Source organism: Haliotis rubra, unplaced genomic scaffold (assembly GCF_003918875.1).
Source record: "Haliotis rubra isolate DU_JTF1 unplaced genomic scaffold, ASM391887v1 Scf271, whole genome shotgun sequence".
Classification (NCBI taxonomy): domain Eukaryota; kingdom Metazoa; phylum Mollusca; class Gastropoda; order Lepetellida; family Haliotidae; genus Haliotis; species Haliotis rubra.
The window spans coordinates 863,048-876,883 of record NW_025766792.1 but is presented as its reverse complement, the minus strand read 5'-3'; the positions used below and the strand labels follow the sequence as shown (position 1 = coordinate 876,883).

Genomic DNA, 13,836 nt, shown 5'->3' with positions numbered 1-13,836 from the left:
TGGCGTTGTGATCCAACGTCCCAATAATGAATCAATTTACGAAACGAAGTATCGATACAGAATGAAAAATATCGTTGAGATTAGTATCGCGGTAAAGCGGTGAATGGTTCCTGGTACACAAAATATACCAAAGTACGAGAGTGAGTGAGTGACTTTAGTTTTACGCCGCTTTTAGCAATATTCCAGCAATACCACGTCCGGGAATACCAGAAATGGGCTTCACACTTTTTACCCATATGGGGAATCGAACCCGGGTCTTCGGCGTGACGAACGAACGCTTTAACCACTAGGCTAATTGAAATACAATATTTATGTGGGGTTTTTTCGATCGGTCATACAACATGTAAACCTGAGAAATTGAAAAAATGAGTGAGTATGGTTTTATGCCGCGTTCAGCCATGTCCGAGATGATGGAGGCGGAGGGACAGAGAGGGAGGAGAAGATACACCAGCATCACACATTGTTTGTTCCCAAATACTAGTACATCGACACAAACCATGCGAAAATATATTACACATGACATTGCTTGTAGCCTATGTTACATTTGGGATCATCTCAAATTCTAGGATGTATTTGGGTCCCACATTTACAAAGATTGAGCAACATCTTTGTTGCAGACCGCAAAAATATAAAGTATTTCCTTTTGACTATTAACCGACCAGCTCTGGCTTCTGTCTGGACAGCGAAGGTCTGCTGTTTACTCCCATGGTGTCCACTATCAGAGCGAGGCACCTAATCTCCACCAGACAAAGTCGACGATCTAGCCCCCACAGCCACCGCAGTTTCCACCAAATGGAAGTCTGACAACTGGTAGTCTGGATCACAGAGTTAGTGTACACACACACACACACCCCACCCCCCGACAAGTGTATATTGGAACGACTGCCACGGATGATTGATGCCAAAATAACATTGATATGTTAGATAACCTCATGCCAAAATACCTAAAACAGGTTATTTTGGCTTTTGTGGTCTTTTGGTAAATAAATTGTATTTACAAATGTTTTCGTATAATAGTATTCGTTCTGCAGTTCAAACAAACTTCTGGGTGTCCAACATGGGGAAAATTGTTGGTTCTCAGCAAACAACACTTGAAAATGTAAACTGTGTGAGGGCGGTGGGGTAGCCTAGTGGTTAAAGCGTTGGCTCGTCACGCCGAAGACCCGGGTTCGAATCCCCACATGGGTACAATATGTGAAGCCCATTTCTGGTTTCCCCCGCCGTGATGTTGCTGGAATATTGCTAAAAGCGTCGTAAAACCAAACTCAGTCAGTCAGTCAGTAAACTGTGTGAACCAAGAGAGATTGCCTTCAACCCACTGAGACAAAGGAATAAAAACATTCTCTATTTGCCAAAGCACCAACGATGCATTGCAAAACGTATGACACTCCCCCAAGCAGAACATGAAACAATATTTATTCAAAACCGCTGTTCTGGTACAGAACATTTTTTACAACGAACAGCTAGCGAGCTATAAATAGACAGGATAATGAACTGGACTTTGTGTCAACACAGGCGGGACGAATGGCTGTGTGACAGACACCTTCTTGACAATAAGAAATTACGAATCTTTGTTCAATTATACATGCCAGTTCAATAATTCTTAATGTATTATTAATGCTATAGCAGCAGTCAGTCAATCCACAATCCGTTTCACACTGGGACAATACCATTCTAAGCTTGTTCCTAGTTTATCGATACCAAATGACCAAGCTTTCGATATGAGCATAGCAAATCAATGTGTTATAGTTAGGTTTAGTGAGTCGTGCTAGATATTAACGATTATCCAATAACCAAGATAAAAAAAACCTGTAAATATGTATGAGGGTAATACTGAAAACTTTAAATTACCTAAAGTCAATTCCTTTGTATGACGTGACACTTTAAGTAAATCCATTCCTTTGGGAATTACACACTTATGAAAACCCTTAATGCAGAGAGGCAATATAGCCAGATATCTAGAGAATAGCCAACGAGCTACATGGGATGAAGGATTATCTTTCCCGAGTAAACGAGCGGTGTTAATCCCAACTTATTCACAAAGGACAGATAATCCCTACTCCGAGTTTCCTATGTCACCCACTGACATTTTAAGAGAGAAAAATGAAAGAGAATCCGAAAATGTCGACCCTATAGAAAAAAAATGCACAGAAGGCAGCTTATTGTTTAAATGGCGTAATATATTGCAAGTCAAAACATTGATTACACAAGAGCCTCGTTTCCTGTTGACTGGGTTTCGTCCTATTGCGCACTTAGTACAATAACCCGTCCAAAATTTTGAGACCAATTCATTTAACTGGATACATAAATATTAATCAGTATTATTTGATACATCTGCACTTTTATATTGCAACACTACGCTCCTTATAATCCTTGCAAACATGTCGTGCAGCGTGCTCTGTCGTACAGCGAGCTCTGACAAATAGAAACCTGGAAATCGTGGAAATCTCAAAACGAGGCTCTGTCGCTAGAAATGTTTGGCGGTCTGGAACGGACTTGATATTATATCAATCACATTGTGCTTTACAGAACTACACTGAATAAGCGCAAAGAACACATAACAGGTGTAGCCAGTGAATCATTGTACGACCTCATCAAACTGGGGCAGTCTGTGACGTCTTAGTTAAGGTCATGCTGCCTACACCTCGCCATTAAATATAGAAATACGATGTTATTAAAGTTTAAAATTAAAATTCATTTGTAAATACCATTTTCTTATGAAACAAGGAATTGGAATTTAGTGTAACCATAGTTGTTTGTGATGTCTATTTTCACTTTCACACGAGAAAATTCGGATCGGCTGAAAAGTAGGTCATTGTCTGAATAGGTTAATGAGACTCATATTTCGGTTTGAGTTTGAGTTTGAGTTGGATGGCGTCATGTCATATTTTTGAGAGCAAGGTCGCACTCTGACGTCATACGGCTTCAACTGACCAATCAACATTATGAATGTACATTGTACACAGGAAACATCACTATGTTTTTTCACAGGAGAAAAATAAACCGTATGCATTTTATGACAAAATATTTTGAAATAAGGCTGAAAGTCTGTATAGTTCATTAAAAATTGCACGTGCATTTCATTTAAAACATAACATTATCTTTGCTGATTGACACTTGGTGAACAAGTTCGTACAACAGCACGTGCGTTAATGTGAAAATACTTTTTAGCCTCCTATCATTTTCGTACTATGGCTGTTAATAATCTAAATATTTAAGTTCCACTTATCTCGCAAGGACTTCGATTAAAGAAACGGTACGGTAATTCACAGATTGTTTATACACTTACGGAAAGAATCTAAGGATCGAAAGAGCATTGTTTGGGACCACTTCAGTTGGTAAAGTCAATGTTACACAGAAGTAATTCCGGTAAAATCATTCGCTGAAATCCATACAGAAAACAAGAGATAATGTATAGCCCAATTATTGCAAACTGTTGCGGGTTTTTTTTATGCAAAGTCTTGTTTTATTTATCAAATATGAACTTTAAATTGAACACAATCAAGTTTTCTAAAGGTAGACTATCCGTTTCTTTTTTCGAAGAGTGTACTTTGAAATAGAACTCCCTGCCTGAAGTGAGAGATGTTCATTCCGAATATTCCGATTCATGTCAATCAAAGTTGATACAGGAATCCACGAGACTACGAGGTGATTCGTTTGAAATAGGAAAGTTAATTAAAGTAAATTAGCTTCCCAGCTGGACGCCTCTGGCCCCATACTTGTTAACTCTTGTAAACACAACTGGTCTCTGATTTATGATTTGATGTTGAAAGTAGATTGGGTAGTTCAAACACGGACATTGCTGTTCGCCTACCTGAAACTAATTTAAAGCTGTTACACAGGTGAAGTTGCTATCCGCTACTGCAAGCTGTGATCTGCTGAGTTATCAAGTCTTGACAGATTGATTTCGACCGAGTATCAGTTGTTTTCACTGGTATATCATGTTTGGGATCAATTGTATACCGACATCAGTGATACAGTAGGAGTGAGTGAGTGCGTTTAGTTTTACTCCGCTTGTGGCAAAATTCCAGCAACATCACGGGCGGGACACATTGTACCCATGTGGGGAATAGAACCCGGGTCTTCGGCTGATATAGTAGGAAGATAGTGAGTCATCTACGCCTTTCAAGAGGTCGATTCTCATACTGAAGGTTAGTGGTTTGTCTACTCCAAATTTGTGTTAGCTTACGCAATGAGTTGTCCACAAGCTGTTACCCATGGCGTTAAACGTCTTGATTCAGGTCAACCCGTTTTGACAAGGTAAGACTCGTGTTGACCAGGGTCCCGCTCCACAAAGCGATCGTAGAGCTAAGGTGATCGTAACTCCCAGCTAAACTGAAGTACAAAAGAAAGTAGACACCTGTTTGTGGGTTATTTCTCAACACAATGTTTGCGACTTGTACATCACATTACAACACTTTGCAAAATGTTTACGTTGTTTTTGGGAAAATATATTTCCCAAAGCCCAAGGTGTGTACTTTTTTTTGTACCTCAGTTTAGTTTCATTCTTTGATTCTATCATGAAAAAAATTCTAATTGAAAAGCAACTATGCACTCAGGAAATTTGACATACTATTCTTGTGAGCTATTTAGAATCAATAGTGATAATGATGATCTTTGTATATTTCGATCACTAGGCCATCCAGTTTCGTTACAAGGCTGTGAGATCGACCCAAGCAGAGCGTGACGTGTTTACATTAAAACTACTCATATTTCACACCAGCTGGGAATCACATCGTGTGCTGCACACGTGTTACAAGCCGGCGCATAGGAAAGCTATAAATTCATGGGTTGATAATATCGGTACAAAGCCTAACAGTCATATGGTCCTAGCGTTAGATAACAGTAAATACCACCGTTATACAGATAAAAAAACAGTTGATAAATTCATTATTCACCTCATTACCTTGTAACCACTATGGGAAGAGAATGTGAGTGAGTTGGATAGTAATAGTACTATTATGATTACTGAGCAATAACTTAAGCATATTTAGTCAATTTCATGACTTGTCACATTTTCATATAATATAACGTGATAGGAATCGAAGCCGTGTCTTTGGTCTGAAGCTTAACCCCCACTCCAACCCCTACCTCAATCCACATTACAAAAACCATAGGATTATCAGAAAGGTTTAATTTTCAGGGAGTAGCAAATATATTAAGGGACCACATTCCAGCAATATCACAGCGGTCTGGAGAAGAGTGAGTGAGTGAGTGAGTATGGTTTTACGCCGCTTTTAGCAATATTCCAGCAATATCACGGCGGGGGACACCAGAAATGGGCTTCACACATTGTACCCATGTGGGGAATCGAACCCGGGGTCTTCAGCGTGACGAGCCAAGGCTAAACTCATTCATTCACTGTAACCATGTGAACAGACAGGTTTACGTGGACTAACGTCTCTGAAAACATGTAATTTTTATAAATTCAAATAACTACATTTAAACTGAAAAGGAGATCCAGTAGGGTGGGAGATTCGGAAGCTGGGGGAATTTAGAGAAGCTAGAGTTACTACATTCGTGTCTATAGAATAACAGCAAGGACTGGATGGAAGGGAAACTAATATAGTTCAAGGGCGGCGAGACAGGATGACGTTATAGCGTGTAACAGTGGCTTATAGTTACGTAAGGTGTAGCCCGGCAGACACACGACCTGATCAACAAATCAATGCCAGCTTCTTTAGATCGCACTCTCCTTGTAACAAGCAGAAATATCACAGGAGCATTACTAGGAGGTAAATAATTAAACGAGAGGGTAAATATGTGACGTCAGCGCCAGGGAATACCCAGTCTCGACTAACGAGAAATTATCAAACAGAAAGATGATAAATAACCGAGAGAAACTTGGAATCAAAACGATTATCTGGTTTTTATATATCTTTATGCTGGTGTCTGTGTGCGAGTGTGCGTGTGTGTGTGCGTGTGTGTGTGTGTGTTTTACAGTTGTTGGTTTGTTGGTGTGTGTGAGTGTGTACGTGCGTGTGTGTTTTGCATGCGCATGCGCGTCTGTGTGTCTATAAAAGAGCAATCATGTCTAGCCCTGACGGTCGCGATCGCAAACTCAGTAAAGAATGGTCCAAAGTACTGAATGGAAATGAAAATTGTATTCACTCATATCTGGTAAGGATCGGACCTAATAGTCAAAACAGCTTTTTTGCTTTTTTTTTGGCAAACCAGTAAATTCCCTCGAGCTGAGCATCCAGACAGTTGGACCCCGTCTCGACAAAGCCTTCTTAATGTAATGTACGGGTTCAAAACACCCCAGCTGGTTGGAAAAGGAAAAATCATCGCTGCTCGCACTATCAACCACGTGACAGGGCTCGACAGTTTGCACACGGTGCAGTCACGTGACTCATGTGACGCGATAACATGCATGCATCACGTGCACTGCGTATCTCATACATAAGTAAATACCCGTTATAAATGTATACATGTAGACCAAAGACGTCAATAATCAAATCTGATATTTTGCTGACGGTACTGGCTGACTGGTCAGGTATTACAGTCTGGAAAGACATCCACGAACTACGGAACAGTTTTCATGGGAAGCTATCGTCGGGGTTGATACATCGTTGACCTGTATGTTGAAATTCACTACTTCAATGTTCACTGTATTATCTATCACAGAGATGGGGGTAGATATGTGGTAATAGCATTCCCTCATCACGCCGTACCCGGGTTCGATTCACACAATGGTAGAATATGTCAAACCCACTCCTGGTGTCACCAAGGCCGGTATATTGCAGGGACCCGTTTCACAAAACGATCGCAGCGCTACGTCTGTCGTAAGTCTATGTTAAATTATGGGAGTTACGATCACCTTAGCACTACGACTGTCGTAAGTCTATGTTAAAGTATGGGAGTTACGATCACCTTAGCGCTACGACTGTCGTAAGTCTATGTTAAAGTATGGGAGTTACGATCACCTTAGCGCTACGACTCTCGTAAGTCTATGTTAAAGTATGGGAGATACGATCACCTTAGCGCTACGACTGACGTAAGTCTATGTTAAAGTATGGGACTTACGATCACCTTAACGCTACGATCGCTTTGTGAAATGGGGCTCTGGGCATAGATTTTCGAAGCTCTCTTAGCGCTAAGATAGTCGTAAGTTAATATTAATGTATGGCACTTACGACTATCTCAGCGCTAAAGGAGCTTCGAAAATCTAGACCCAGGACGATTGCTGGAAGTGGCGTAAAACCATACTCATTCAGACAACATCTTTCCTTCGTGGTATCTCAGTGGGCTGGCACTATAAAACCAGCTTAAGTCTGGGCTAGTACAAGCAGCCGCACATACGCATACACACGCATGCACGTCGTCATATGAGCGAAATATTCTCAAGCACGACGCTAAACCCAATTTCACCTCACCTCACCTCACCTCTTTCCTTCATGTATTTAGAGCCGTAAATATAATCTACGATACATTAAATTTACAGTAGTAGATGAAAAAACTGGCCATAAAATATGTTTTTTATGTATAATAAAGCGTCGACAACGATCCCACGATATTATCAGCATGTGTTAAATCAATGTTAAATAGAGATGACACCAGGTGTTCACCAAAAGTGCTGGTATTCTGTCCCACTTGTGGCACCGTCACAAACACTTGCAAAGGCAAGTCAATTCCTCAATTGTATTTTATCCTACTTAACGATCTCTCCCTACAAATTAAGATGCCTGCTGATGTGAAACCACAGCGCAACGCCAACTGTCGCCCGTTGCGGGTGTTCTAACGACATGCCATACGTCAATCTATCGCCGATATAAAGCGATGAAGCTATTGAGTTATTGACTAAACATAAATCACGAACCCATGCGGTAAAAATCAAACCAGAACTTCATTAATCCACAGTTTACGACATTGATTACAATATACGGCAAATGTATTTTCGAACACCGCTGCAACGTTCTTTAACAATGCGATGCTGCTTCATTGAGTGACAAAAAATGGTAACATTTACTGAGAGAAATAGGTTAATGTGCTCGTTTTTTATCGATTTGCCAATACAAATGCACAAAAAACATTGACATTTTCTTAAGGAAACACGTTGAGGCTAAAGTATTGATAAAATATGTATTTATTAACGATATGTTTGTGCAAAGATGCTTATATACGGAGAGTACTTCCTTGGTGTGTCGATGGTAAACGTAGGGGCGGTTCGCGACATGTGAGTCACTGGTACCAGCCTCTGTGAAGATCCGGATATGAATTGGTTTTCAGCAGCCCATGCTTGTTGTCGTAAAAGGCGACTCGTGAGATCGGGTGGTCAACTTGGTTGACGCATGCCGTGTTATCCCAACTGAATACTAATACTCATTATATCAATCACTGGATTAACTGTCTTGTTCAGATTCAACTATTCACGGGCCGATGTCGTAAAGCTGTAATTTTCCTGAGTCTTGAACTGAAGGAGAATCAGTAATTTGAGCGACTTTGTAAGTTCAGGAATGCAATATTGTAGTTATTTCACCAAGGTAAGTGCGTACGTGCGTGCGAGCGAGTGTGCGCGAGAAGGGGGTTGGTGGTGGGATGGGTGGTTTGAGGTAGGCACAAGAAAGATTGAACCCAAGTCGGGAATCGAATGGCGGCCCCAGTTGTGGGCACTCTTGAATACATGAACGCTGCTAACGCCGCTGTTTGGTACAGATACATCAAATTGTACTGATTTAAAATATCCATAATACACCTTTAAGGGGGAGTCAATATAATTTGTAAAGGGTGGAGAACAAATTATGTGTTTACTGAGCACCATCAGACAATCTATTCACTTTTAACCACCATCAGCCCCCCCCCCCCTCCCCCACACACACATACCACCCCTTCCCACAGACGAGAGGCCTCCCAATACCGTTCTACATACAAGCTGACTCACTTAAGCGTCTACTTCGTCGGTGATCCTATCTACAGTAACGTTCGAACTAAGCTAAGAACATGTGTAAGACACGCTTGAGCCGATCCCTCATTTGTCCGTGAGGCCATTAAGACGTCAACGTGGCTCATTTGTATCGTGTTTGTGGAGATATCTCCTTGGCACTGAGTGAGTTGTTCGTTTGGCCATGGATGGTTCATGCCGAGAGAGAGCGCACCGAGCGACCTTGGTTCTAAACACAGTTCTACAGAGCGCCACAACCGTGTCGAAGGTAGGTGCAGTGCATACTATAGAAGAAAGAATCGCTAGCCGTGGGTGTCAGTGATCATCTAGCAACTTGTGATTCGTCGCCGGGACGGCAGTGTTGAGTACTGCCTATGTAGTAAAACTTTGTAAAATGAGGTCGGATCGACGAAAAGGTAGTTTTATGTGTTCCATGAAGTGATCCTGCCTCCGCGATTTATGTAAGTCTCAAAAGATACGACACTGACCCAGTTAACCCTATGTGTTGATCGTTATTCTTATTATCGACCACGGATTCTCCATAACAACCCTGAATATGCCCTAGGTTGCCGAGGATGAGATAATTGGACACATTCGGGCATAGCTGTTTTGGCTAGGCAGGCCGTCAAAACACCACGCATATTTTACAGGCACTCATGAAATACTTGTTGGAACCAGACAGAGCCACAGCTCACATCAATGCCTCATTCAACGTATCTCCAAGAACTGTCTATAATATGCATCTATTATTATCTATTGACGCGGTATAGAGATATGGTTTGGTGAGTGATTGGGTGAATATGCTTTCTGCAATGTACAATCCTCGAAAAACGGGATCAATGGGCTGAAGTATGTTTCGGCTGCCTGTGAAACATTACAATTTATTATAGCATGTACACAGAGGCTATTTGACACACTGGTCTTCCTTACCACAGCGAGAAACCTTACAGTGAGTGAGTGGGGTTCAATTCTATTTTGAACAGCATTCTAGTTATATCACGGGGTATCAGGATTGGGAGACAAGCCGGAATGGATTTTGGGGACACCTTCAATCACGGACAGTGGGTGCTGACAAACCAATAACCACAGTTAAAGCTAACCAGTATTCGAACATAAGAGCCTGCTACAACAAAGGGACACAACTCATCCTTTAACGGCTGCGCATCAGTATCCCGGGAGACGCCATACACAACGAACAAAACTACACTGAAACTGACAAGCGACATGACTCCCGGTCCATCGCTAGTTCAGCCCTCACAGTCCACGTATAGATACAGTGTGGCGAGATCGGGCTACAATACGGAATGTATATAAACATGTATTTATATACCTGTCATGTAAGCAATGGTGAATCCACCTTATCAGACAGGTTTATCTTTAATGTGCATGCCTGTCTTCAATCTGCTTCAACATCTTATACGCTCACGGCAGTTTCTGCATGTAAGTGTTCTTAAATTGCTCGGACTGATTTAGGAAGAGAGGATCTTACTCATTTTAACAGTGTACAAAAACGTCTTGGCGGAATGGATGGTCATATATATACTCAGCAAAATTAGAAAGTAGACACATAGTCTACTCTATCCGAGGTGGTCAATATTTTGGAAAGTTGGGGAGGGAGATATGGTTATTGAAAAATTATCAACTGAATATCGACAAACAAGTCCCAGGTAGGCATCATTTGTAAACACAATAATTGATTGATTGAGTTTAGTTTAACGCCGCACTCAGCAATATTAGAGAATATGACGGTCTTGAAATAATCGAGTCTGGACCTGACAATCCAGTGATCAACAGCATGAGCCTCGATCTGCGCAATTGGGAACCGATGACATGTGTCAACCAAGTCAGCGAACCTGACCATCCGATCCCGTTAGTCGCCTGTAAACACAATAAGCCTATGCTTCTTGAGTTTCTTAAATAGAACAAATGTATGAAGTTTATTTCAGTTTGTTTGCCATTGGCTCATGTACAAAAAGCAATAGAGATGATACTGTGCACACTGACAATAGGCAGACCTTTGTGTTGTCAATATACAGAAGGTCGTCATTTAAGATGTGATTTGATAAATTTAGCACAATTCAATAAAAGTACCATGTCATTTGAAGTTATTAAATGTATGAATTTACAAGCATTTGTTAAATTATTCCATAGAGGTAAATAAGTTTTTCGTAGTGCTACATATTTATGACATTCAAATAGGAAGTGGACTTTATCTTCATTTCTATTACTATTACACACCTTACAAATTACATCTGTGTTCATAGTTTCTTTACATCTAATATTACATCGTAATGGTAATCCATTGAATCTTAACAAACATAAATATCTTCTTAAGTCTCTTACATAAATTCATAAAATGTGATTATCAAGCGGCAATGATGATATAATACTTTTAAAATGTACAAGACTGGATGAATCCATGATATTGCTACTGATATTTTGTTTTGAACAATCAACTAACCTCTGCTTAAATAATGATAAAAATAATGACACATTTCCGATGTCTTGGGAAAGCCAAACATAACCAAATCCATACTCATTTAAGAGCTTTCGTATTTCTGAAACCCAAGTAATCCTACCAACAGAATCTAGTCTAAGTCTATAATTATGACATTGTTTGGGATAACGATCATTACACCAGAATGTAACACATTTAACATGATAATCTACATTCATACTGTATCTTCCACATTCAGCTAATGCTGCATTACTTGAGGTATGTTTACCTACCCCTACAACAAATTTACAAATAGATCAGGAAGTGAGTGACAGTTCTTTTAGGCAGCAGCCAGCGGTGCTCCAGCTGTAAACCATTATGATATTGTTGATTCCGAGCATGGATTTGGTAATTCAGACCAAAACTGGAACAAGTAAACCTGACGCACAGTTGATCAATGTGCACAGTTATAGAGACATGATCTACCAACTCTTACAGAGGTTTTAAGTCGGAGAAACCATGAGAATGTGTTGATTCCTGAAGTAGAATCTGTGGATTCCGGAAGAAGGCTCTGTTGATTCCTGAAGTAGAATCGCCAGATTCTCAGGATTGCTCCATTCAAGCAGCAAGACACGCAAAACAACCAACTCTATCGCTTCATCCTCGATTATCAAGGGCTGTTACCTATCTTGTTCTGATAAATACCCTGGATAGATAATCCCTACCATAGTCTCTCAAACTCTCCTACGTCTACGTACTTCTCTCGTCTGCGTCACACACAACAGTGGGTCCCTAGCCCGTTCGTGGTATGAGTGTTCTGTCGACTATATACTAGTGGCGTTGTTTCAGTGAATCAGTCATTAAACTGTTGTGAAATGAGTCATTTATCTGCCTGGAACTGGATAATCGAGGGCCAACTGTGAGTAATCATATCTCTACAGTAACTGGAGATGTAAATAGCCAGTTAGTCTGTCTCACAGTCCCTGAACCACATTATATTCCCTACTGCCAAGCTCTCTCTGCAGCGCTAAAGCCCTAAATAAAGCAAGTCTAGATTTCTTCAGGTTCTGAATTTCTTGTCTCCCTAGGGCTCCTTTTCAATATAAATGGGCTTGTTTGTTACTATCAAAATTATATATATTCAGAGACTAAGCCTTAGTCTAATAGCCAGTACTCACAGTGTAGAATGAAATGAACGAACACACACACACACACCCCACCCCCCACACACACACATAGAAACGCACGCACACATACATGCACACCGCCCCCATTACACACAACGAAATCGGAATGTAAATATTGTGATTAGGTCATCGATATCCCATTTCAATTAGTTCTGGTTAAAGGAATATCTACTCCGGTTATATAAGTCGAGTTATGGCAGAAATGTTTGTCATGAGAATGGTTTTCCCATATCAATACTGTCTTATATACCCTGGAACTCTTTCCATGTTGCCACTTCCTTGTTATCGTAGATTCAGTTTTGACTGACTGGAAAACTGCCGTATGCAACAGTCACTTACAAAATGTTGGCTATGTTATGGCACACGTGCCTGGGAGATCAGCTGAAAGCATAACCGTGGCTACCACCTAAACGTAAATGAAAACAGGTGGATTTTGTGTCAATCGATTTTTCCTGAAACTAAAGAAACGTTGTCGTCTGCTCTCGACGAAGGATCCGCCGACGGAGTTGTGTTTCAGAAGAGGATTACTGTGTTTGAAGAAACTTTGAAACGAATGCGGATGAATTATCAAGCCGAGAGCATCCTTGCTCCGAGTTGGGTTATATATAGACGCTAGAATTGTCGTCTGCTCCGAAAAACCTGCAGTAAACATAACAACTCGTTCTGCAGAAAACTAAGAGGAAGTGGTGAAAACTGGAACATGTACTCACGATTTGTTCGAATATGTCCGAGACCGGTTGAAGCAGACGACAGTTATGAGGCGAGCAGACGACGAGAATGAATCCACTTAGCCAAGACAGTCAGCGACTGCACGACTCGACAGCTGTAGCATAGGCAAGCAAGTGACCTACAACCATTCCCACAATCAATGTTGTGTGAACCCACAGCCTTGGCTTAACGCTACAGTCAGAACGTGCACGCGACGAAGTCGGGGAAGGGGAGGTAGCGGTGCAGGGAGGGGGTTGAGGCACTGAGCGTCATACGGCACAGGTGTGTTTTTCTTCATATACTTACATAGCTCCGATGTTTCTGTTTTAACAAGCGTGACCTTGAACCATACTAATACTGACGACACTGGAGATGGTTCTCGTCAGCACGGCGGGGAAAAGATCATAAAGATGGAAGATGGTTTTGTGATGATTATATTCAGATACACTGTCATTGAGAGACTTTTTAAAATAGGGTCAAGTGTCAAAACTATGAATTATTAACATTAATTGATATCAACATGTAGAATTCGTTATTTATTCTTAAAGACTTCAGAAATGAATACATATGAATTCGCGTGTGTTTTTTTTTAAAAAGCCTTGATTAAGTATCTATCATTGAGG

General features: G+C 40.8%; 1 protein-coding gene across 2 annotated transcripts in view; it reads right to left on the bottom strand.

Annotated features, from left to right (window-relative positions):
- Window positions 1-13,429, bottom strand: part of LOC124280672 — a 67,433-nt gene extending 54,004 nt beyond the window's left edge. Inside the window, exon 1 of one of the 2 annotated variants that reach the window (XM_046716664.1) lies at window positions 13,216-13,429. The gene's annotated coding sequence lies outside the window, so the exon portion shown is untranslated. The remainder of the gene's footprint in view (window positions 1-13,215) is intronic. The other variant, XM_046716663.1, reaches the window with a different exon arrangement.
- Between the last annotated feature and the right edge of the window lie 407 nt (window positions 13,430-13,836).